The 11,517-nt window shown below is 34.5% G+C and overlaps 1 pseudogene; it reads left to right on the top strand.

Annotated features, from left to right (window-relative positions):
* Positions 1-6,321: 6,321 nt before the first annotated feature.
* On the top strand, positions 6,322-7,258 carry LOC118931423 (olfactory receptor 2T8-like; annotated as a pseudogene).
* Positions 7,259-11,517: the final 4,259 nt, after the last annotated feature.

Raw genomic sequence — 11,517 nt, 5'->3', positions numbered from 1 at the left:
AGTGACTATTCACCCAAAATCATTAGGTATTCCATCTTTTATTTCAAATACAATTATCATCAATAATTAAATGTCCATTAATTGGTAATATTTTTCTTAAAATCCTTTAAAGACAGTTTTCAGAAGATTTTTAGGTTTGTAACAAAATTGATTGTGAGGTATAGAGATTTTCCACAAAGCCCTTATACCCACAAATACATAGCCTCCCATAAGAGCAATATAACTAACAAGAGTCATACTTCATTTAAACCAACAATGTACTGTTAACATCTCATAATTACTCAACATCCATAGTTTACATTAGGGTTTCTATCTTAATGTTTTATATTCTATGAGTTATATAAATGTAAAATGACATTTACTTATGAGTATATCACACAGAGCATTTTACTACCCCCAAAATCTTGTCTGCTTTGTCTACTTTTCTCCCTTACTTCTGTCAGCTTCTAGCAGACACTGAATTCTTCCATTTTCCATAATTTTTGGTTTTGTAGAATGTGATTCAGTTGGAATCATGCAATAAATAACATTTTGAAATTAGCTTATTTTACTTAGTAATGAGCATTATGTTTCTCCATATCTTTTTATAGCTAGATGGCTCCTTTCCTTTTATTTATGAATAATATCCCATTGTCTGCATGCACCACATTCATTTACCTTTCCACCTGCTGAATGCCACCTTGGTTCATTCCAAATTTTAGCAATTAAGAACAAAGCTGCTATAGATATTCTTTTGCATTATCATTCGTGTACATAAGTTTTCAACTCCTTTGGGTAAATACCAATGAACATGTTTGGTGGACCACATGATAAAATTATATATGGTTTGTAAAAAATCCACCAAAACTGGCATCCAAATGGCTGTAAAATTTTGAATTCCTGTAACTAATATGTACGACTTCCTGGTGCTGCACCTTCTCGGCAGCATTTCTATTAATGTCTGGAACTGGCTATTCAAATTGTGTGCAGTGGTATCTCATTTATTTTATTTTTATTTTACTGATGACATATGATATGGAGCATCTTTTTTTGTTGTTTTGAGAGGAGGGCATCTCTCATATTTATTGATCAAATGGTTGTTAACAGCAATAAAATTCTGTATAGGGGACTCAATGCACAATAATTAATCAACCCCAAGCCTAATTCTCAACAGTCTCCAATCTTCTGAAGCATAACGAACAAGTTCTTACATGGTGAACAACGTCTTGCATAGTGAATAAGTTCTTACATGGTGAACAGTTCAAGGGCAGTCATCACAGAAACTTTCGGTTTTGATCACATATAATGAACTATAAACAATCAGGTCAAATATGATTATTTGTTTGATTTTATAATTGGTTTATATGTGAATCCTACGTTTCTCCCTTATTATTGTTTTTATTATTATTATTTTTAATAAAATGCTGAAGTGGTAAGTAGATGCAAGAAAAAGGTAGAAAACATAGTTTAGTGCTGTAAGAGGGCAAATGTCAATGATCAGGTGTATGCCTATAGACTAAGTATTAATCCAAGCTAGACAAGGGCAACAAAACATCCACGGATACAGAAGATTTCTCTCAAAACAGGAGGGTGAGATTCTAAGCCTCACCTCTGTTGATCCTCAATTTCTCACCTGATGGCCCCCCTGCGACTGTGCCTGTCTTAGGTTGTTCCTCCCTTGAGGAATCTTATCCGATGGAGCATCTTTTCAAACGTTTATTTGACACCTGTCTGTCTTCATCAGTGAAGTGCCCAATTTTCAGTGGGAGTGTTTGTTTTCTTATTGTTGAATTTTATTTGTTCTTTGCATATTTTGAATAAGGGTCTTTTATCCTATAGGTCTTCCACAAATTATTTCTCCCAGCCTGTCACTTGTCTTCTCCTTCTCTTGATATTTTCTTTCTCAGAAATTTTAAATTTTTTAATTTTACTGTAGTCCAGGTTAACAACATTTGCTTTCATGAATCCTGCCTTTGATGTTGTATCCAAAAAGGCATCGTATAACTAAGGTTATCTAGGGTTTCTCTTAGGTTATTTAGCAGGGTTTTTTACTACAATGCTTTGCATTCAGGTCTAAGATCCATTTTGAATTAAATTCTGTAAAGTGTGTACAGTCTATATCTGGACTGTTTTTTCATGCCAAGTTTTTCCAGCAACATTATTAGTTGAATAAACAATCTGCTCCTTTGTCAAAGATGAGTTGATTATATTTACAGAGGTCTATTTCTGAGTTTCTATTCTATTGCATTGACCTATTTTATATTTATGGTCATTACCACACTATCTTGATTATTGTAGCTTCCCACTAAGTCCTGACCTTGGGCAGTATCAGTCCTCTAACTCTGTTTTTGTCCTTGATTTTATGATGTGACTGGTTTTGCTTTTTAAACTATTTTTTATTATGGAATGATTGACAAATATAATTGTATTTATATATATATTTATTGAGTCATTATATTGTACCTCTGAAACAAATATGATATTGTATATCCTATTAATAAATAAAAATAAAGTATACAATGTGAAAATTATATATATATTTATTTATATATAAGTGTATATATAGTTGAATGAATACCAAGATGAGCATAGTTAATGCATCAACTCACATAGTTCACAGAATTAACCATTGTGTGTTAGCGATAATTTATAAGATTTATTTTAAGCAACTGTTAAATATAGAGTACCATATTATTAACTATAGTCACCAAGCTCTACATAAGATCCTCTGAACTTTTTCTCATATTTAAAAATTTTTATCTTTAGACATTCATCGCCCCTTTTCCCCCTCACTGAAGCCCAAGGCAGCTACCATTGTATTCTTTGTAAATATGAAGTTGTTTGCTTGTTTTTTAGATTCCACATGTAAGTGAGGCCATACAGTATTTGTCTTTCTGTCTGGTTGACCTCACTTAGCATAATGCCTTCTGGATTTCCCCATTTGGTCACCAATGGCAAGAATTCCTTCTTTTTTACTGTTGAATGATATACCATGAATGTTGTGTGTATATAAATTTATTTGTGTACTTCTCCATCAAAGATCTTTTAGGTTGTTTCTACAGCTCAGCTTTTGTGAATAATGCAGCAATGAACATGGGTGTGCAGATCCTCTTTGATATACTGATTTCTGTTCTTTCAGGTACATCCCAGCAGTGGGGTCGCTGGATCAAGTGGGGTTTATGTTTTAAGTTTCTGAGTCACCACCATACTGTATTCCATAGACTGCTCCATTTTACATTTACATCAACAGTGTCTGAGAGATACTATTTCCCTTATCTTGTTAATATTTGTTATCTGTCTGACAACAGCCATGCTGAGCTATGTGAGGTGATACCTGGATATGGTTCTGATTTCTAGTTCTGTGTCTATTAGTGATGTTGAGGCACCTTTTCAATACCTGTTTTGCATATCCACTTTGGAAAAATTATACTGAGGTCCTTTCTTCATTTTATAATTAGATTATTTGCTCTTGTGATACTGAGCTGTGTATGCTCTTTTAATACATTTTTGGATATTAAGCCCTTATAATATATGTGGTTGGCAAATATTTCATCCCTTTCCATATTTTTGAACCCCACTTTTGAACCCCAGAAAATCCATAGTTCTGCTGTTTACTCCATATAGATTCACAGATAAAAGCCTCTATTTGTCTATCCTACAATCTGAAGAACTGAAATGTATGCAAGCTGACACAGTCGTCAGATAAAAACTATAGTAATAACCTGTCAATTCAGTCCAGTGAATGATTTGACTGTTACTATTTTAGTTTTTACAGCATAGATTGATTAATCATCTCAGCATCCTAAAGTAAAAGAGTTCAGTTTTAATGTTAGGGCAACAAGGATCAGAAAAATGTCGAAGGAAAATTATAGACACTATTCTAAATTTTCTGTGATAACTCTATAAAAGGAAGGGTGTATCTTTGTGCCTTCTATTAGCATTGTCAAAGAGATGATTCTGAGACTGAACACAAAGATCTAGAAGTTTTAGAAATATTCTAAGCAAGAGTCTTGGAACAGAGGGAAAAAAAAGATTTCTGAAGCCATAGTGAAAAAAGAAAGATAAACACTTATGTTTTAGAGTAGTAAATCTTCCTGTTCTTGCACTAGTCAATGTTGAACTTCCATTCTTCCACTTAGTGCCACTATTCTTTACTTGCAAGATGAGCTAATTCTTCATTTTTATTTCCAACCACACTTTTTATACATTGGCAATTTAGTTAGGAACTATCTCTTAATATCTTATTTCTGTAGGTTTACAGATACTTAAATCAGTGGAAAATTGACTCATTCACATAGTGTGAAAGTAGAGTTAGGAATATTCATGCAGCATCAATCAACCCAAATGTCCATAGATGGATGGAATTAATAAGGAAAACATTCTACATACAAAGGAATATATTATTCACCTTAGGAACGAATGAAATTCTGACACATTTGTAGCATGGATGATGGTTGAGGATGTTATGTTAAATGAAATAAGCCAGTCAACGAAGGGAAAATTTTGTATAATTCCACATATCTGATGTTCCCATAATAGTCAAATTTAAAGAGACAGAATACTAGTAAGGTGCCTTCCAGTTCCTGGGGGCAGGGGGTATAGAGGGCTACTGTTTAATGGGCACGTATTTTCAGTTTGAGAATATGTATAGAGTCCTGGCAATGGATACTGGTGACAGTTGCAGAAAGAATACAAATATGCATATCACTGTACTACAGAATACTTAAAAATGGGCACAATAATAGCAAAAATTATTTTAAGAAAATGACACAACCCCCTACAATGACTAAACTACAGATTTTTTTTAACACTTACTTGCCTTATCTTTTATTGTTGTTTTTAAAAACTAAACACTAAGTGGCATTCAGACTCCCCACCTTAAAAATGTTCTTTCTCTTTCTCAAGTGCTCTCTTACTACACACACACACACACACACAAACACACACATGCACACACAAAGGCGCCATTTACTTTTTATGCATTAATTTTTAAACAAGTTTAAAGTTTTGTCAACATTCAACAAGGAGAGATCAGAATAATAGAAAATAAGGAGTCTCCCAATCAAAAAAATGAGTCAGGAGGATTAGTTACTAGGTGTTCAGTGTGCAAGTTACAAATATAGGACTTTGCAGATAGAAAAGTTTTGGAAAATGCAAAGAGGAAGTGGGCTCTGTGACGTCTAACTCTGAGTCAACCAACTAAAACCCTCCAGCAGAATGCCACCCCTACAACCATGATGCTCCCACAGTGGGGCTGGGGACTGAGTGAGGCTTGGCACTGCCTTTGTCTGTCTTAATTGGCCTTCCAGTATGGGAGGGCTGTGTCAGTGGGGAGAAGGAATGACCACGGAGGATGGGGTCTCCTGCTGCCATGTCACTTCATTGAATGACATCAGATCCTTGAGACTGAATTACCATCCCCATCTCTGGTCATATTTATTCAAAATAATACATAGTTCCAGTACCAGCAGATAAGAAATGAAATTGCCTTTAAATATGTATGTTCTCTTGGCACCGAGGAGGAAAGTAATTTATCTCTGTGTTGGGAGAGGAACAAATGAGTGTTTTTTTCTTCTTTATCAGAAGATACTATATTTCTGTGAATTTGAGGAGAAACAGTGTCATTACATGAGTGCCTTTATACAGTAAATGAGAGCACACTAAGCAGTACAGACATGCTTTGGGGGAAAGCATTCAAAGAAGGTCACCCTTGTTTTCAGTGTATAACGTGATACATTTAAGCTGAAGGCACTGCCAATTCCAAGTAGTTGTGTTTCCATCTGCAGACTCAGGCCTGTCAGTCCCTAGACCAGGGGAAATAAGCTATGTTGTTTGGAAAGGAAAGAATGCCTCCTAAGATTACTCAACATCAGGGAAAATTATCTGATTTTAGTTTCAATAAGTTTTGAAATGTTACATAGGTATAACTCCATTATCAAGTACATAGCTTTACACAGTTAAATGCATCGATTTAATTTAGCTTCCAAGAATATTACTATATTTGATAGAAGGCTAGAAAAATTTTATAAATTATGTAATTAATATCTTGTCCATTTGTGTTGCTATCATAGAGCATAAAGATACACTTACAAAGCAAATTGGATTTATGAAGAATTCTCATTCATTGTCAGTTAAACTAAACTGAGAAGTACTTAAAATTCAAACCTTGAAAACAGGAAAATACTGAAATTAATTTTATGCCCTAGTTAAAAGATTTTGCAAATGGCAGTTCAAGTATTTGAAATAAGTTTTGTTATTTTCAGTTATTTTCATGAAAAATGTAATTGAAATGGACCATTGTGACTGATGAAAATCATCTATTTCGCTGTTTTCAGTGTCAGTCCTGTTAAAATCATGGAAAGTGGGAACAACACCTCAGAGATCATTCTCCTAGGAATCTTTAAGCACTCAGGAGACCACCCGTTTCTCTTTGTGATGGCTCTTGACAGTTGCCTTCACCTCCCTCATGGTCAACGCCCTCATGATCCTGCTGAATCACCAGGACCCCCAGCTGCACACGCCCATGTACCTCCTATTGAGCCAGCTCTCCCTCAGGGACTGGGTGCTGGTCTGCACTACTGTGCCCAAGATGGCTGCTCACTACATGACAGGAAGAAAGTCCATCTCCCTCACTGGCTGTGGGGTACAGATCTTCTTATTCCTCAAATTGGGGGGAGGCAAGGGCTTCCTCTTGGCAGCTATGTCCTATGACCGCGAACTGGCTATTTGCTACCCCCTGAGATACCCCATCCACATGAACTGACGACTATGCCTGCTAATGACTTGGGGTCCTGGTTCCTGGGAGCAGCTGATGGGCTCATGCAGGCTGCTGCCACCCTGAGTTTCCTGTTTTGCAGGACTCATGAGATTGACCATTTCTTCGGTGACGTGCTCACTCTGGTGCGGTTGGCTTGTGCTGACGTGTACACCTGCTGTGTGTTAATGCTCCTCGTCCCACGTTCCCTCATCCAGATTTCCTATAGTCTCACCCTGGCTGCTCTTCTCCGGATGCGTTCTACAGAAGCCCACAGAAAGGCTTTTGCCACCTGCTTCTTACACTTGGCTGTGGTGGGACTGTTTTAAGGAGCAGGCATTTTTACTTACATGAGATCCAAATCCTATAGGTCAGCTAACCATGACGAGGTTGTGTCAGCATTTTGTACTACCTTAAGCCCTGTGTTGTACCCCCTCATCTATAGTCTGAAGAACACGGGAGTCTGAGGTCACGGGAGCCCTGACAAGGTTTATGGGCCAGTGTCCTGCCTTAAATAAAGACTGAGGGTAAGATTCCTAGAGAGGAGTTATATATGCATTATATCTATAACGGTTATTTCTCTTTTTCTTTGAAATATAGATGGACCTCCATACATTGGATTGTCTATTACATTGTCATCAAGAATAAATTGTGGATGTTACAAGTCTGTTGATCACAAATCCTTATTACAGTGTTTCCAAATCACACTTCACAAATTTATTCAATGAATTAACTTGGCTACTTTTGCCTAGCTGGCTGTCTTATGCTCTTACTGACTGGTTCTACTGGAGCTATGTATTTGTTATATGTTTTGATTATTGCCAAAATTCTGTTTATAAAAGAAATTCAGTCAGGCATGTGTTACCAGAAATTAGGTATTTTATTGTGCCACCATCTTTATATCAGTGATTATCAAATTAATGTTCCTTTCTACCTATAATAACTTCCTCTCTGATATACTCCATTCTTTATGAAATACTATAAACAAGAAATTATATTATTATATATCTAACAACTATTATATGGAGTTTACCTTGGGACATCCTGAACTACAAATAAATTTGAAATTTATAGTGGGGTGTAACTTCCATCCATGGTAGAGAAAGCATGGACTAGAATCATCTTCTCCCTATTATTTATATGAAACATCTTTTTCCATCCCTTCACTTTTAATTTGTGCAAGTCTTTGGGTCTGAAAAGAATCTCCTGTAGGCAGCATATGTATCGGTCTTGTTTCTTTATTTATTCCACCACTCATGTCTTTTGATTGGTGCATTCAGTCGATTTATATTTAATGTAATTATTGGTAGGTATATATTATCACCAGTTTATTAAATGTTTTCTGTTTGTTTTGTGGTTCCTCTCTGTTCCTTTCTTCCTCTCTTGTTGATGGTTTTCTTTAGTGTTGTGTGGTTGGATATCCCTTTTTTACTTTTTTGTGTGTCTGTTACAGGCTTTAGGTTTGTGGTTATCATAAGGTTCAAGGATAGTTTCTGAAGTACATAACAGCCTATATTAAGTTGATGATTGCTTTATTTCAAACACAATCTAAAAGTGCTTTTCTCTTCTTTTTCCTCCTCCGCACTTTATGTATTAGATGTCATAATCTGCATTTTTTTGTATATACTTTGAGCCATCTTATGTAGTTAACTTTACTACCTTTATTTTGTTTTAATTTTGTATGTGCTTGGTAATTAATTGGTTTACTGCCTTTAATGTACATTTATTTTCACTGGTGAAAGTTCTTCAGCCTAAGGAACATTTCTGTCTACAGCAGTCCTTTTAATATGTTCTATAATACCAGTTTACTCGTTATAAATTCCTTAGGCCTTCATTTACCTGGGAAATGTTGAATCTCTACTAAAAATTTGAAAATAAGTCTTGCTGGGTTGTGATTATTGGTCAGAGGTCCTTCTGTTTCAGTACATCAAATTATTCATGCCCCTCCCCTCTGGCCTATAAAGTCTCTGCCGAGAAGTCTGATGATAGTTTCATGGGGTTTCCATTATAAGTAATCTTTGTTCTCTCTCTGGGTGCTTTCCATACTCTCTCCTTATCCTTAATCTTCACCATTTTAATTATTGTATGTCTTGGTGGTGTCCTCCTGGGGTTCCTTTATTAGAGGGTCTGTGGCCTTCCATGACCTGAGTGTCTATTTTCTTCCCCAAAGAAAACTTCCCCAGAAGTTTTCAACAGTTAATTCCTCAAAGAGTGTTTCTAACCCTAAGTCTCTATCTTGTCCTTCTGGTATCCCTATTACACAAATATTGATTCATTTGGAGTTATCATACAACTGTTATCATTCTTTCATTCCTAGAGATCCATTTTTCTCTCTGTTTCTCAGTTTCATGTGTCCTTGTTCAAGGAGATACATGAAAATAACACAACTTACATTATAATCAATGATAAAAAGATCAAATAATTTCCTCCAAGATCAGGAACAAGGCATGTGTGCCCACTCCCTCCAGTTCTTTTCAGTGTGATGCTGAAAATCTTAACTAAAGTAATTAGACAAATAAATAAAACATGTGTAATATATCCAAATTGGAAATGAAGAATTAAATTGTCTTTGTTTGCAAATGACATGATCTTTTATATAGAAAATCCCTAGAACTCCATAAAAAACTGTTAGCAATAACAAAGTAAATTTCCATGATATACAATTAACATACATTCAGTTGTTTCTAAACAGAAAAATGAACTATATGAAAATAAATAAAACAATCCCATATATAATACATTCAAAAACAGTAATATATTCAATAAGAAATTCAAATGAGATAAAAGATCTGAGCTCTGAATTATAAAACATTGATTAAGGAAATTGAATAAAATATAAATAAGTGAAAATATGTATCATATCTATGGATTGGAAAAATCAATATTGTCATAATGACAAAATTATCCAGAGCTGTTTGTAGATTAAATGCAGTCTTTATCAAAATTGTAAAGGCATTTTTCACAGAAATACAAAATAATTTTGAAAGTCATATAAAAGCATAGACATACCCTAGTAGCCAAAGAAATTCTTAAATAGAAGAACAAAATTAGAGGCTTCACAGTTTGTGATTTCAAACTACATTACAGACATATTGTAATTAAAACAATACGGCACTGGCATGAAAGCAGACTCATAGACCAATGGAACCAAGTCAACATTCCAGAAATAAAACTCATGCATGTACAATGAAGTAACTAATATTTGACAGAGGAGTCATAAGACCTAACAATCTTTTTTCAAAGACAGCTCCATGCCTATGTTCATTCACTATTAGTCACAAAAGTCAAAACAAAACATAAAAACACCCTGTGTCCATTGAAAGATGAATCAATAAAGGTAATACAATATGGGAGATCCTTCCATTTGCATCAAAATAGATGAAGCTTAAGGACATTATTCTAAGTGAAATGAATTAGATAGTCAAGATGAATACTGTGTAGTATCACTTAAAGGAGAATATAAGTAAGCCAAGTTCTTAGAAACAGAGAGAATAGTGGCTGTCAGGAGCTGGAGTTATGGAATATATAGCAGATGTTGATCAAAGGGATCAAACTTCCAATTTTAATACGAATAAGTTCTGGGTATTTATTGTAAGCTGCCTACCTAGAGGTACCAATATTGTGTTATACAGTTGAAAGGTGCTGAGACTGTAAATCTTAAATATATTACCAGAGACTCACATGCACATGAGGTAATTTTGTGAGGTGATGTATGTATGAATTAACATCATTGTGGTAATCATTTTGCAATATATAAATATATCAAATCACCACATTTTGCACCTTAAACTCAATGATGTACGTCAATTATGTCTCAATAAAACTAGAAAAATATACTAAATATATTAATACAGTCATGTAAAACAACATTAATGTTGTATACAATTCTTCTATCTGCTTTAATATCTGTTCACAACAGTCATTTATAATTGGTACCTTATAAAATAACAGTGAGAAATTCACCCTTAAAATTACACATGGGAAAATTTAACAGATACAAATTATAAGTAATCTCTTAAGGCTTTCATGTCTGTGTTATCAACTAACAGCCATGTTTAGGAGAAAATAGAAATAATGACAAAATAAAAATATTTGAAGATATTATGCTTGCTGATGCCAATATTCACTAAGTGTTTAAGTGAGGTGATAGACAAGGTAGGGTGGTACTCACGTTAATCTAAGTTTTAGATATCTAGCACACAATACAGTACTTTTCAATTATATCTTTATTGTTTGATGCATTATTTATCATTTTACTTCACACAGTTGCATACCTTAGTAAAGGAAAAGTTTTCTACTTTTCCACCAAGTCTTGGAAATCCTGATCTAAATAACATGTGTCATCTGTATTGAAGAGCTTTTAAGCATAAAGGTTGTAGAATTTCATTTGAAAAGTAATAAGTGCTATAAAAGGTGTACACCTCCTGGATAAATAAGTTATGTCATACAATGTGGTAGACAAAAAGAAAGTAACACAACTTAATTTTTTATACACAACATTTTAGATGAAGGATTTTTGTTTATTGACAAGGGAACCAAATAAATACAGTAGAGTTCAGACTGTCAGGTGATATTACCATAAGTTCATGCCTGAGATTTTACTTTAGAGAGTATTAACAGAAACTCCTGGGAAATGTAAGAACTTCCTAATCTCTGTGATGAAAAAATGCCATCATTGGATTGCTGTGTTACCAAAAGAAGGGATAACTTTATAAATCTTTATTGGTCTCCAGAGAAAATGTCTCTGTGGTACACACCTGCAGTTGACTATCTGTTTAGTATCC

The sequence above is a fragment of the Manis pentadactyla genome, chromosome 13, assembly GCF_030020395.1.
Source record: "Manis pentadactyla isolate mManPen7 chromosome 13, mManPen7.hap1, whole genome shotgun sequence".
Classification (NCBI taxonomy): domain Eukaryota; kingdom Metazoa; phylum Chordata; class Mammalia; order Pholidota; family Manidae; genus Manis; species Manis pentadactyla.
This window is presented reverse-complemented; position numbering and strand designations above follow the sequence as displayed.